The following is a 15,208-nucleotide window of genomic DNA, read 5'->3' as shown; positions in this document are numbered from 1 at the left end:
TCAGGTTCTATAATGGCATCGAATTAAATTAATTTTATTATTATACGTAATAAAATACTTAACATGCATTTTATATATATATATATATATTTGCACGGATAAATACGGATCATTGAAATTTGAAAATTTATTCATCATTGACCATATGTTTCGAAACTGATAAATGCAAATTATGCAAATTGGAACTAGATACATACTAAGTTTCACAAATAGATCTATTTATTTCCCTACGTTCAAATTTAATCGGGAAGGTTCAACATTAGCATAATAATTGTACCAATAACGTATTTATATAATGCAGAATTCTATATTAATAATAATACTCTACAATTATTAATAATTTTGTCAATAATATATAAACGACGATTCTTCTATTGAATTTTAATAGGAATCTCTAACACGATTCAATTTAGTCATCGTAGATTATTTTTGGATCCACAATTGAGTTGATTTAACAATAATTAAAAAAATTTCATAATTACAAATCTGCTCATATTTTATTACACTCGAGTCAAGTGTAAAAATATCAGCAAATATTAAATTGTACATCGAAATTTATGGATAGAAAGTATATTCCTAAAGATATCAAAATCTTATTTCGATTTATTCTTAAAATATTATTACCTCTCTCGATTTGCAATGAATGGTATCCCTATCCTTCGTTGATTGGTGGTCACTTTCTCTATAAATCGATCCTCGGTGATTACTCGAATACCGTGGATGTTTTTGCGGGCTTCCTTTTTTCTTCCAACTAATGCGTGTCCATCCTGGATCGGTAGTGGAAAATAATCCATCGTTCCCACGGGTTTTCCTTCGGCGATACTTTCCTAGGCCCGAGTTCTCTATCGCGATGAAATTGAGACTTGGAAAATTTTTACATTCGGGGGATGCAATTCTACCGCGATAGGAAATTCTGAAGGGAATTGTGGAAACAAGAAAATCTAGCGATAAAAAGGAATGTTGGTAGCGAGAGGGAAAGATTCTGGAAATGAGGAAATCGGGGTGGAAACGCTAAAAAAGAAATTACTATCGTGCGCGAAAGTGGTGTGTAAATTTGGGAAAAATATAAAAAGATAAGTTTAAAGGGTAGAGAGGTGGCGATCAATGGAATGAGTAGGATCCAGCGAAAGAAATTTCCATGAGTGGGAATACAACAGATTTCTTTCAATGTAGGCCATCTCTTCAAGATTTTTCTTTAGATATTCCAAAATCTTGAGAAACGGAATAGATGGTTTCGAAATGGGATGAAATTGAATTATAAAATTTTCTATAATGGAAACTTGACACTGTTAGTTCTATTGACCATTCCTTCATCAATATTGACAAACTTTGGACCGGGTCATCAAGATAAACTGACCTCGATACGATGATAAAATTACACTTGTTTCACTCGAGGACTGAGTCAATCTTCTGTCCTATTTCTGTCTAACAACAACTACAATTACTGTATTATCTTTGGGTTGTTGAACTCTTTCATAAAAGATAAAAAAAGAATCATAGTGTAACGTGCATAAAATTAATAAAATTTCTTCTGTACTTTTTGCTGAAAAAATGCTGAAATGTAAAAACGTGAATAAGTTGTAAATTCTATCATTCTAGCAAATAATGATATAATATATTCTATGTACTATTTCATTATTTCATTCATAGAAGAATTACTGAGAAATAATGAACACGAATACACTCTACATTTTATTATATTTTATTCTGAAAAATTTAAATTGGATATCTTCAAAAAAGAGCTATATTTATGCATTTCGAAAATTTTTAATTCTAATTTCTAATAGTTTAATAACAATTTTGGCAAAATTTCAAAAATAAGAAAACATTTATTAATCTAATTAAAATGGAACGAGTAAAACGTTGTCAACTGCAAGTGTTGTTCGTCTCGCTGTTTATGACAGCAACAGAAACGCGCAATTTAGGTTTAGTACGAATATGGATTTTGAAACGTACGTAACTTTAGCTAAGCATGAACTATGAGAAACTACTACGAGGGATCCTACACTTGTTGTTGTTTCCAAAAAGAGAAAAGCAAAGACAAAACATTTCTGGAGATTAAACATGTTCATTATTAGCAGATAAACATAAACATAATCTGTGGAATGTTGAAGTTTTAATTATTTCAAATTGATCATTTTTTAAGTATAGAAACTTAATAAACAAAAGTCATTGTTAAAAATGATAACACGCAGAGAAATTAATCAATATTAAATTTCTTAACAACTATATTATAATAACGTGATGAAGAAAACTAGAAGAAAAGCTAGAAGAAAATTGAAACACCAATTTACAAGTTTCTTGGCAATGCACGAATGAACTTGAAAATGCTCAAATATTTTTTAATTAAACTTTCCTTTTGGTATTCTGTAAAAATTATCGGTATCTAAAATAGAAAAGAAAGAAAAGTTCTGCCGATATTTCCGATATAGCCATTGGCAGTTGACATTTCATGGCTCATTTTTCCCTTCTTGTATTATCTTTTCCTTTTGACACAAGTTTGTCAAAAGAAAGATTAGTATTAAAACGAAGAAAATCTGATTAGAAGTCAAAATTCCTTTCAAAAATTCGTCCATTCGTAATGAATCCCTTCATTTTCAAACCAAGTTCTTTCCAAAAATTCTTCAAACAAATAATTATTAAATGCAAGAGTTCCTTCCTTTCCAAATTGCTTAATTAAAACGAAGAAAATCTAATGAAAATTGGAAATTCCTTTCAAAAATTCCTTCCAAGAAAATCGTCCATTCGTAATGAATCCCTTCATTTCCAAACCAAGTTCCTTCTAAAAAAAAAAAAAAAAAAATTATTAAAAGAATTCCAAATCCCTTTCCAAAAAGTTGTTCGAAAAAAATTCAAACAACAAATCCAAATATTTCGTAATCAACAGTCCCAAAGAGAATTCACCCATCCAGACGAAGTTTCATTAAAATCTCAGTACCGGATGGCGTAACGTTACCAAGGATTGGATCCGGTTCGGTTGATCCGCGTGGCCCGAAGGTGAAACATAGTAAATTGTCAGTGACAAGCGAACGTCCCGGATTAACGTTCTATTGGCAACGATTGAATGGTCTTTGCTGGTTCCGTGTTCAGGCATCCCGGGCCTTCCATGCAACCGCGTTCCTCGTTCGCTCGTAAAACGCGGAGCAACCGTGCTTGTCCCGGAACAAGCTCGACTAGTGCGTGTTCCGTTCGTTTTGCGGGTCGCATGTGTCGTGAAACGGTGATTTCCCAAGCGCCATCGTGATACACGCTTCCCTACGTCGACGATTATCCAATTATGACATTTCCAACCGCCTCTCTTCTTTTTTTTCCCCTCCCTCTCTCTTTCTCTCCACCGCATCACTCTCTCTCTCTCTCTCTCTCTCTCTCTCTCTCTCTCTCTCTCTCTCTCTCTCTCTGTTCCTCTTCTTTCGCCTTTCGTTCTTTATCCGCGCGACGATTGAAAAACCGTGGACAGTCGGCCGGATTACGAGTGGAATTTTCGATCGCAATTTTTTTTCTATGGATCTTTCTATGGACGTCAGTCGATTTTACAAGGGAGGGAGGGAGGGTGGGTGGGTGGGTTGAATAACACAAAAAACGAGCGGTGCATGCATAACGATTTCACAACGTCGCTTTGCGTGAGAGGTGATTGACGCGAGAAGTATCACGGCCAATAGAATAATTCTATCCAATGAAATTTGTGACGATGTGAGAGGTCGATGTCGATTATGCTCGACGTGTATTTGGCGAACGATCCAATTTTGATCGATAAGATTTTTCGAGCGAAAAAGGGAGATGGAATTACTTTTGAAAGAAGCTTGATTATTTTTGCATCGAATTTAAGAGGATTTCGTTTAATAATCGCATTTTGATAATTCTATATACGAGAAATATCTGTAGACACACATATTTTTATACACGACTGAATATCCCCTCTAAATTTCACTTTCCAACACCACCCACATAAACGTAACCTCGAAAATTAATAATGAATCGATTCCCCCTCCCCAATTTGATTCGTCCCCAAATTTACAATTACAATTAATCGAGATCGCGCAATCTCTGCGGAGTACGACCAGTATGTTGAATTCATAATTAATAGTTGCCCATCGTGATCGAGGATACCCCGGGATTGTGTTGTAGAGATCGCAATTCGTGGCAGTGGCAGCTGGCCGCCGGCGAAAAGTTTCCAATTTAGTCAAATTTTACGCCGCACTGTCTATCTATTTACTTTTCCATGCGCCAGCTGGTGCACCAGGTATAACGGGTTTACGTACCGTTTCCTCCACCCCCTCCCGTAATACCAGGCGAGTGTACCAAATTAGAACGGGGACGATCGTCCACGCCGAAACGTTCGAAACTAACCCCTCATTTCCGTAAGCGGATTTTCTGTTGCGCTGTGCAACCCCTTCTCGTTGTATGTGTATTGTATGTATGTGTGTGTATGTGTGTGTGTGTGTCGCTTGACTCGCACACAGGGGAGGGTATATTTGGGAGGGAACACGCGTGTGCACGCGAGAGAGGAGCGGATAGACTACGCCGGAGATATTCGTTAGCGGAGCAGAGGCTGTAAAGAGAGGTATTAAACGGGGTGGGTATCAGGTGATCCTAACGAGCCGAGCGATTTATTCGCCGATCGAACCGCCAGGTGAATTAGTGCGTCGTAAACTGGCCAAGTACGTTGACTACGGGTTTAATTATTATTCGGGCCGTGATTTTAAGGTAGGGGGAGGGTTAGGTAAAGGATGGGATCGGATAAGATCGATCGTTGATTTGTGGTGACCAATTATGAGGAAATATTTCGAATAATCTGATTATGGCCTTCTATTTTTATATATATATTTATATATATTTTTATATAATATATATTCTCTATTCTTGGAAAATTATTGGAGTTACGTTTGAAGTAATTTTGTGCTCGATATTATAACGTTTTATTATTTAGGATATTGGATGGAGGTGGAAATGTTTATTGATTGAAATTTGTTTAAGAAAAGAAATTAAACGTAGAAATAATTAAACGTAAAATAATACGTTTGATTCGTCGTGGAGGGGATAGGTAAAGGATGGGATCGGATAAGATCTTGTTTGGTCGATCGTTGATTTGTGGTGACCAATTATGAGGAAATATTTCGAATGATCTGATTATGGCCCTCTATTTTTATATATTTATATATATTTTTACATAATATATACTCTCTATTCTTGGAAAATTATTGGAGTTACGTTTGAAGTAATTTTGTGCTCGATATTATAACGTTTTATTATTTAGGATATTGGATGGAGGTGGAAATGTTTATTGATTGAAATTTGTTTAAGAAAAGAAATTAAACGTAGAAATAATTAAACGTAAAATAATACGTTTGATTCGTCGTGGAGGGGATAGGTAAAGGATGGGATCGGATAAGATCTTGTTTGGTCGATCGTTGATTTGTGGTGACCAATTATGAGGAAATATTTCGAATGATCTGATTATTGGCCCTCTATTTTTATATATTTATATATATTTTTATATAATATATACTCTCTATTCTTGGAAAATTATTGGAATTTGAAGTAATTTTGTGCTCGATATTATAACGTTTTATTATTTAGGATATTGGGTGGAAGTGGAAATGTTTATTGAGTGAAATTTGTTTAAGAATTCTACGTTTAATTATTATTCGAATCGTGGAGGGGATGGGTAAAGGATGGGATCGGATAAGATTGGATCTTGTTTGATCGATCGTTAATTTGCGATGAATAATTTTAACGAAATATTTCGAACGATCTGATCTGATTTTTAGAAAGTGGAATTATTATTGATTCGATATTAATGCATTGATTTATTATTTAGGATATTTGAAGATGGAAATCTTATTGAACGAATGTTTTAATAAGTAGGAGATTACTTGTTAGAAATTGAAATATAATTTTTTCTTGCTTTTTATATAATTTTCAATTTATAGAAATACGAATTCTCGAAATTATTAACAGGATTCGTATTATGCAAAGATAGAACAGGGGATATACATTTCATTTGATTCGATATAACGAAGGTAAGCAGGTGCACACTATGAGGTAATTTATGTGTTAAACATCGGCCTACCTGCGTGTCGGTTCGTTACCTGTACACTCCAGAATTAACTGAGAAATCAGTTGATTGGCCAATTTAGTGAAGCCGCAAAATCAATTGAACAACCATATTGGCGCACCTAACAAAACCCATTCATCCCAAACCTTTACGTTTCGCTTTTACTATCGATATTCTCTTCCTCCTTCCTCCCATAGTTTCGATTGAAACAGATTAATCAATAATTAAACGATACGTATTATCTGAAAAAGAAAAGGAGATAATTATTCAGCCTTTTTTTTAATATCTACTTACTATTTTACTTTATACTTACGCAAAGAAAAAAATATTTTGGCCACTTTGAAGAATAATCTAAAAGAAACCAACATCAAAATTTACTTTCCTTTCGTAACACTCTTCGCGAAAATTAAATAACTTTCGTCGACTTCGCACTGTTTATACGCTCGATAGAAAGGAAAAAGATGAAAAAAAAAAAAAAAAAATCGTTCGATAGACAGAAGACAAAATTCAGGAGACGATCTTTTATTCGAGGAATCGAACGTCTTTCGACAATTGTTTTCTATCCTGCCGTGTTCACACACGGTCGTTCGTGGCGAATGCTCGTTTCGAGAGGTTTCGGTGGTCGTGCATCGTCGCACAAAGAGAGCACACACACACACACGGTTCCACGCGCACCTGCCACGGCAAAGTTGATTTCCATGGAGGAAATTTCGCGTCACCTTGCCTCCTTCGGCTCGCGCAGCTTGTCCGAACTGTCAAAGATATCGAGGGCAGAAGAAAGATCGCACGGAATCGTCTATTCGACGAATCGATGGAAATTTCTGCCTCGTCGCGGAATATTTCCCTATCCAGCTCATACATTTATGTAAGCTCACGTATCTCCATCTGGAATGGACGCAGGATATTTGCTGTGATCCTTTTTCCTTTTTTTTTTTCTTTTTTTTTCTAGCGATGATTTCGGTCTGATAATGAAATGGAAATTGCAAGCTTGCGAAAGAGAGAGAATCAAATTCTCGAAGTCTCGCTCAATCGTTCTGTCCGAGTTTCTTTTCTTTTTTTTTTTTTTTTTTGGTATTTATATTAAACCTGGATCTGTAAAAAATAAAAAGAGAACAATTTAGAATAATTTATCAGATCCTGAGTGCGAAAATTCGAGTATTGAGTTAAATTTTAAAATTACGATTGGGAAGAATCTATGTTTTTTCATCTATATGTAAATTTTCGATGAGAGTGTAATATTGATATTGTATTATATAATAAGAGTCATAAGCATATTGATCAATCTTGACTTTCTTTTTCGTTATAAATAATAAATTTCCAATCATAAAACGTTAATCATAAAACTCCCTCCACTCCATATAATTTTCATCATAAAGCACAAATTATGGATTTTAATTACACTTTTTTTTAATAAACTTATCAATAATACATTTACATTGATCGTTACCTAATTTCGTAATCTTCTATCTTAATCTAAAAAACAGAATAATCTCGCACAAATATCAATCTGTCGCATAATATATAGTTTCATAAAATTTAACCATGCATCCCATAATCATAAATATTTTTACAATCCCATATTATTCCTCGTAAATTCCATTTTCTTTACTTTCAACCATCGCCAATTTCCTTCCCTGTTCGTTTCACTTTTATTCGTCAAAATCGTGATCCTTATTTATCGACGACAATCTTGTAATCAGGTTTTCCCTCTTTATTTCGTGGAAATAATTCTACCTCCTCGATATAACGGGACATTCAATTGGATCGTTTTTTGCGCGAAAGATATCGATGGAATTGCGGAGGACTCGTTATGAAAACGCGTCGAAGAGGATCATTTGATTAACGACACTCTGGTGTTATATCCATCCTTCCTTTATTATCTCGATCGATGAAGATCTGAATCATGACTGCGAGACGTCGACTTTTAATGATACTTAAGATTAATTAACGGTACAATTGCGATGGATGTCACCGTTTGTGTTGTTCCCTCGTTAAGAGAATTATTAGATGCTGCTTGGAAAATGTTTGGAAACACTCTTCTACTAGGTGTTTTCATATCATTAATTTTTTTAAGAAGCTTCGAAGGTATATATGATTATCTTTAAGAGAAATTTTAAATTTCTTCTCTTGTTGTTCTTAACTTCTTTGAGGTGATTCATTTTTCCCTTTATGAGCGTTCTAACAGCACGAAATATAAATACAAACTTCTAAAAGTTGGGATTAATGATCCCAAAAAGTTGTAACTAATTAATCGCAAATCAAACAGCATTAAAAAAAAAAAAAAAATCAAAACCTCAATCCAATCAAAAGAACGTATATTTCTCACCAACTAACTATCCTCCAAAGTAACTTTCTCTGTACACCTTTCTCTCGCATCACGGAAGGAAGCAAAGGAAACCTCCTAAGGGTTGGAACGCAACAACGATATTTCACGTTTGGCCAACTCTCTCTCTCTCTCTCTTTCTCGGAGCTGTAGATGGAAGGACACGTTAAACGACGGCTTGTAAAGCCTCCAGCCGAGAGGATCTATCGATTCGTGGAGCGGAAAAAGGGTGGTCAGGGGTTGCAAGGGCGAAAAAAATTGTCGACGCCTGTCCCAGAAGAGGCGAACCTCGTGATAGGACACGAGCGGTGGATTGGAATGGGGTTCCTCGAGTGATTCATGGGGGTTGGATGCGGTCGTAAGGGTGGTGGAAGAGAGAGAGAGAGAGAGAGTCGAATGCAAAGCATGCACACGGGATGAAAAGTGTACCGATTCGACGTTCAAAAGCATTCGTCGTCGCATGCTTTCTCTCGATGGTTAAGCGGCGCGTGCACTCGGCCCAATGGGTTTCAACCCCCAAAGAGACTCGAGTGGGGCGGAAGAAAGTGTCGAGTGGGCGACTGCCACTTCTAATCGGCCGTGAGTTCCTCGATACATACAGACTCCTCTTTTGCCTCGCTTGTTACCTCTCCACCCTTGTATCGAATGTATTTCGTAAACGTTGTTCACCCTCGAGTGGCATTTTTGAACTTTGTCCGCTTCGAGTGTTCGTTTCGAGCCTGTCTCGTATAGGAAGGAATACGAATACGAGTTTCTGTTTGATTTCGTTTGACAATTCAGTTGGTCCTCGGGAGAGGGATCCTAGACCCTTCTTGTTTACGTTTCTCGTGTCCAGGATCCAGGAAATGTTAAATACTCGTGAACGTTTCTTTATACAAATACATGTAATAATAATATCTTGCTCTGGAAAATTTGTAATATTTTATTATTATTATTATTATTTTTGAATATCTTTCGATTTCAAGAGAAGATTTTTTTATTTAAAAAAACCTCGTGCACAGGTTATCAAGAATGCTTGCTAGTGATATTTTCGTTGTTTTGTCAGATAGAAATATCGATAAATTGATTCATTTTACATATATATATATATATAATTGTAGAAAAATTCATCGTTTTGATCGAAAAATTAATACTTTCAATGTTACGATATACAATTTTTTTATTTTTTTTTATTTCTCTTAAAATATAAAAGAGCAATATTATTGGACCGTTCGAAACAATCACGGCGTTCACTATTTAATAAAAACGTCTGCACAATCTCGATGGTCGCATTCATCTCGATTGTTCCTCTCTTTTTTCGCAAAACCACCGGGGAGGAATTCAGAGCCGAATGCTGAATATCAGCCTCTGTAGGCCAATTGTAAATCCCGGATGTTTTCGCGGAGAATGGAGCACTCGGTAGAATGGTAGCCTCTTTTGTATCGAGGAAAAGTATAATGGTGAATGCTCGTATAAAAGTCACCCCTATGAGAGCACTCGTTAGCCTTCTTCCCTACACTTATCGGTTGTACACTGTAGAAAAAGTGTTGCAAGCCGAGCATTCGTACCGGGGAAGGGTTAAATTAAACGCATAGTTTAAGGATCCCCGATCTCGATAATGCAGGGAATATAGCGTGCGACTAGAGAGAGAGAGAAAGAGAGAGAGTTGTTATTTTCAAACATTGAAAATAGTTGAATTTTGTTGTCATTTATTAAAGAAGAAAATTAAATGAAATAAAATAGAATGTAATAGTAAAGAATCTTTATCGTGGATTTTGTATTTATAAAAAAAGAATTAAAGAAATAAATTAAACTTTGATAACAAAGTTATTGCTTTATATGACAGTTTCTAAAACTTTATGCAAGATATTCTCGCGTGCTTGAGATAGTTAATGGAATGTTTTAATAATCGCAAATCGTTAAAATATACCACATGCTTCATGTACAGTTTCTGGACTTCAATTCATCTTACAAGAGAGAGAGAGATTCCGCTCGAAAGATGCCTAACCACGTGATGAATTATTCAGAAATGTTAGTGAATACGTTAATATCATAACGTTTGCTCACCATTTGGAATGCATTTTCGGATTAATTCGCACAGATCCTTCAGATTAGGGATCACAATCCTTGTGCTGGATACGATATGCTAGATAAATCATGCTTCGAAGGATCTTGACTATTTTCAAGGCTTGAATGCAAATCTCTGAATCGTTTCTATTTTCTTTCCTTTGTTATTATTAAAGATTAAATCCACGCTTTCTCCAAATTTTCTATTTTCTCTCTAAATCAACATCCAGAAAACTTTGTATTCATCCATCAATCGTATCAACCTAACCTGTTATCCAAAATTTGAGAATCGTTAAAATTAACCTGTATCGAAAGCAAAATCGAAAAATCCGCTAATAATTAAATAGAATTCAAATTTCAAAATGAATTCATCAAAAAACCTTTAATTAATTAATCAACCTTTTTCAAATTTAACATCGTCCGTAACAAAATTAATCAAATCCAGAATTAATTTTTTTACCCCAACAAACGAGAAGTTAAATTTTCATTAGTCAGTTCGCGCATTCCGCGCCTGATTCCGTGATTTCTCTACGCGAAAGGATCAACGTAAGCTTTCCCGGCCACGTCACGGTTGGCTTTGCCGTTGACACGGCCGACCCTTCCTCGCGCCCTCTTCCTCGTCGACGTCCTCGTTGTCGTCGATTCCCTTACTCTACTTCTGTCCCCGGAGTGCACTCACGCCTACTTAGTGGAACAAAGTTACCCGTCACGCGAAATCCCAATCTCCCTGTCCCAACGCGTCGCCAGAGAAACACTGATCCTCGCCATTCCGCATCTTGATTGATCGCACCGTTCACATCGAATCCACGTTCGTGTGCAACTTTGATAAACTTTCTTCAATTTCTCCTAGATCCACGCTTTGACAAACTCGTGTATGTATTATTTTTAAGGATTATTACACGTTTATATAGAAATACGTTTATATAGAAATACAGAGAGAATAATCTGAAATTAAACTTAAAAATGTTTGAATTTTGTTATTTTGTTTATCTTGTCATTTATTCAATTTCTCCTAGATCTATGCTTTGATAAACTCGTGTATGTATTACTTTTAAGGATTGTTACACGTTTATATAGAAATACAGAGAGAATAATCTGAAATCAAAATCGATATAAATTATTATAATTATTGATACGATTATGTTACAAATCGATTCGAAAGAAACTATTTCGAATGGATATTGATATATATATAATAGGCTGGCGAGTTTAATTCGAGGTGTAGGATAAAAATGCAGGGTAGCCAGGGGCATGAGTGGTTTCATTAATCAAGAACGATGGCTCGCGAACGATAAGAAATAGAACTCTCCATCGCGAGCCTCGCTGCTTCGTGAACTTCGTAGACTTATCGGAACAAGATAATGGTAGTTCGTGACACGGAGCTGTCCAGGAGGAAGGCAATTTCGCAGTTCCTTCCGTAGTACTTACCTGAGAGGTGTTTTACAGTTTGATTGACCGTATCGTTATTGTAATGGAACGATTGTTTCTTTTTCTAAAATCTCCTCCTCGTTTCCCTCCTTTTTCGCCATTTATTCAGAGAATCACACGACGAATGATCCAATATTTATTTTAAATAAATTCAACAAGTTTTCCAAGTTCGAATATTGCTCAATAGTAATATTGGAATTTTTTTTGGCAAAATTAAATTTTTTTCAAACCGCTTAGACATCTTTGAAAATCTTCTCGTAAATATAAAGCTGAAAGGGGATGAAATTTTGTTTAAATTAAAATAGATAGAATTCGATTTCGTTAAATATCTATGTCGAAAGTATCGTGTGGAGACTTTTTTTTCGTAATAAACAAATTATTTAAATGAGATTGTTTTTAAAAAGAGGTTTTATTTTAAATTAATTCCAAAATTATAGTATCTATTGCTTCAATTAGAAACAGAAGACAGAATTAATTTGGACTACACGGGAATTGGGAAACAGTTTACCTTCAAAGATAGAAATCCTATTGGAATACTCATAAAATTTCAAATCCACTTTGATCGATCCCCCTCCATTCGATTCTATTCTCGATCCTGCTCGAATATACCGTGATTTCGTGTCTCGAAATACTTACTTAAAAGAGAGACAGTTCAAACATAGTCTCTCAATCTCGAAATCTATTTATAATATTTCGTGTCTGTCGCTGCCTCGAACATTACCAAGTCACGCGAAACACCGTCTGCCTAAAATATAATTTATAGACAGTCAATAAAGTTCTTTTCACGCGACTAGAATTCAACGTTGCATTATCTTCACGTGCTTAGATCTCCTCGTCGAGAAATCTGGCGTGGAAAATGCACGTGTAATTGGCGCAGTAATGCAAACATAATGGCGTGGCGATACGTTGATATCTCATCAATCATCCACAATCCTCCATCCCTCTAATCATCCTCCTTCTTCTTCCACCAATATCGAACAAATTCTCGCCTCTATTTCTCGAACACTCCACTCCAGAAACTTGTAATCCAAAGAATACGCATCTATCGGCGGAAGAGGTTCTCCTTCTAAAAAAAAAAAAAAAAAAAAATAAAAAAATGAGAAAGAAGAAAAATAAGAATGGGGAAGAGATGAGAGAGTGTTCCCTTTGCCGATTCTCCCGCGCGATTCGTTTTCTACCAAATAGCCAGTCGTTTTGGGAGCTTTATCGAAAAATCCAGAAGAGAAACGGAAGGCTTTCTTTGCGATTCGAATCCTTTGGGACGTTCCAAGTTTCGGGGAAACATTCCTCGAAAGCGCCCCGACAAAATGGCGTTGACGAAGGAGGATCGTTCGTACGGCAATTCCTTCTTTTATGGAATACGTATGTTACGTTCTATTTTCAGTGGATGCAGTAACTGGAATTCTGCTTCGGAGAAAGCAGTTTCTCTTCTTCTCTTTGTTTTTATTCTCGTTACGCGGTCTTCGTAGTTTTCGTTCCCCGATTCGAGGGAACGAATATAGATACGATCTCGAAAATAAAGAATTCATTTAATAATTACGTTTAATTGTTTTCGTATATATTTCCTTCTCGTTACTCTCCAATTTATTGCAAATGAGTTTATTGTTCCTGTTATCGTCCGCGAGAAAAATTCGACCGATTGCGCATCGTGCTTTACAATAAGAGAAAATGATACTGGATCAGATTTTTAACTATCTCGTGACATTTTGTCAAAACCAACCAGATAAACGCCCGTCTCGTTCCCCCGTTGATAATCGAACGTTCGTTTTATGTAAAATTTTATGACGTACCGTGGTTGGATCTTCGATCATAAATTTTCAAATGCAATATCGAAACGGAAGGGATTGGATTTATTTTTGTTCGTAACGCGACTCATATGTTGGCCACGAAAATATGGAACGAGAAAGGGAATAAAAATGTTTCGCATAACTCTTTCTTGGTGCAAATAGAATTAAATATCATTCGAATCGATCGATTTTTCCGTCAATTTGATATTTGTTAATGTTGCACGCAGAAAATATTCAAGTATAAGAATAATTTATTAATTCGACAATAGAACGAAGATTTCTAATTTTCTTTGGAAAATTCTTTCCAAAATTTTCTTTCCAAAATTCTTTGGAAAATGAATGAAATTTCTTCTTTTTTTTTTTTTAGAAATCAATCTTTGTTGTAGCTGTATGTAGAATATCATTTGATCGTTCCACGTATATAATTAGAAACACGTAACAGCTATTAACCTACATTTATGTTGTATCGCGAAGAGTAAATCTACAAGCTCCATTTTTATTTCTTCTACATACCAAGATAATATCCACACACAGTCATTTTTCTAAAAAATTCAAAAACCATTTCATAATAGAACAACAAATCACAAAACAATGCTCGATGATCAAATAAAAAGAATACTTTAGGAATTGAATTATTCTCAAATTTCAACTACGATCGTAATGCTCTAATCAACTCGATCTGGACGTCTTTTGGACGCGACGTTTTCAAAAAAAAAAAAAAAAAAAAAAAGTTACCCCGTCGCAGGGATCAAAGAGGAGCAACCCAAAGAGGGGAAAAGGCATCCGCTGTGCAAATTTCGGATTTCTTGTTATCCCGACAATGTGCGACGGGGGTCTTGGTTTTCATTCACCAAATTAGAGATGCAGCTGCCGCGGATTCCATCAATAGAAGGCTCGCGTCAAGCCTCAGCTGGAGAGAGAGAGGGAGAGAAACAACTATTCGGTCCTTTTGATGTGACTGCTTTCACCCCACCGGTATCAACCGCACGAGAATCCACGTGGCACCGCCCCAAAACCCGGCTAAGGGTTGTCAATACGTGGCAAAACAGTGGTAACGCCTTCTCTCGCGTGACGACCATCTTTGTCGAGTTGGAGGAGGACCGCGTGCATGCCACCCTCGAGGGGAGACGAGAATTTAAATTCTCTAAAAAAGAGAGGCGGATGTATACGTATGAATGAAATTTAACACGACGAAAAGTATACTCTACTTGATTTAGGATGAAATTCAAGAAGGATTGGCATGTGAATTTAGCGAATAATATTAAAGTATACATTGCAAACACGTTTAATTCTATGAAAATATATATTATTTAATATATTGAATAATCCAACGAATTATTCAAGAATTCGATCCTTCTTATTTCTCCTTCCTTCATGCAATGCAAATATCACTATACAAATGGCGTTTCTGTCTTATTGAGCTCGCAATATAAACTTACGCGTGATTCCATTATGAGGTAATTGTCTGCCAGAAGTTTCCATCGAATCTATCTTCCACTCCGCGATATACAAGTTTATTGACAAGGGGCGCGCGCGAGGGAAGGGACAAGTCCGCCACCATTTAAAGAT

General features: G+C 35.8%; 2 protein-coding genes across 7 annotated transcripts in view; one reads left to right on the top strand and one right to left on the bottom strand.

Moving 5' to 3' along the window:
• Positions 1 to 15,208, top strand: part of LOC122716319 (fasciclin-1) — a 305,972-nt gene that overhangs the window by 73,598 nt on the left and 217,166 nt on the right. The window lies entirely within an intron of this gene.
• LOC122716320 (origin recognition complex subunit 3) overlaps positions 11,868 to 15,208 on the bottom strand; it is a 133,641-nt gene continuing 130,300 nt past the window's right edge. For both annotated transcript variants that reach the window (XR_006347002.1, XR_006347000.1), the window contains 2 exons: positions 12,361 to 12,918; positions 11,868 to 12,121 (listed from right to left, as the gene is read on the bottom strand). The gene's annotated coding sequence lies outside the window, so the exon portion shown is untranslated. The remainder of the gene's footprint in view (positions 12,122 to 12,360; positions 12,919 to 15,208) is intronic.

This window comes from Apis laboriosa, unplaced genomic scaffold (assembly GCF_014066325.1).
Source record: "Apis laboriosa isolate Shangri-la unplaced genomic scaffold, ASM1406632v1 scaffold43_cov150, whole genome shotgun sequence".
In the NCBI taxonomy this organism is placed as follows: domain Eukaryota; kingdom Metazoa; phylum Arthropoda; class Insecta; order Hymenoptera; family Apidae; genus Apis; species Apis laboriosa.
This window is presented reverse-complemented; position numbering and strand designations above follow the sequence as displayed.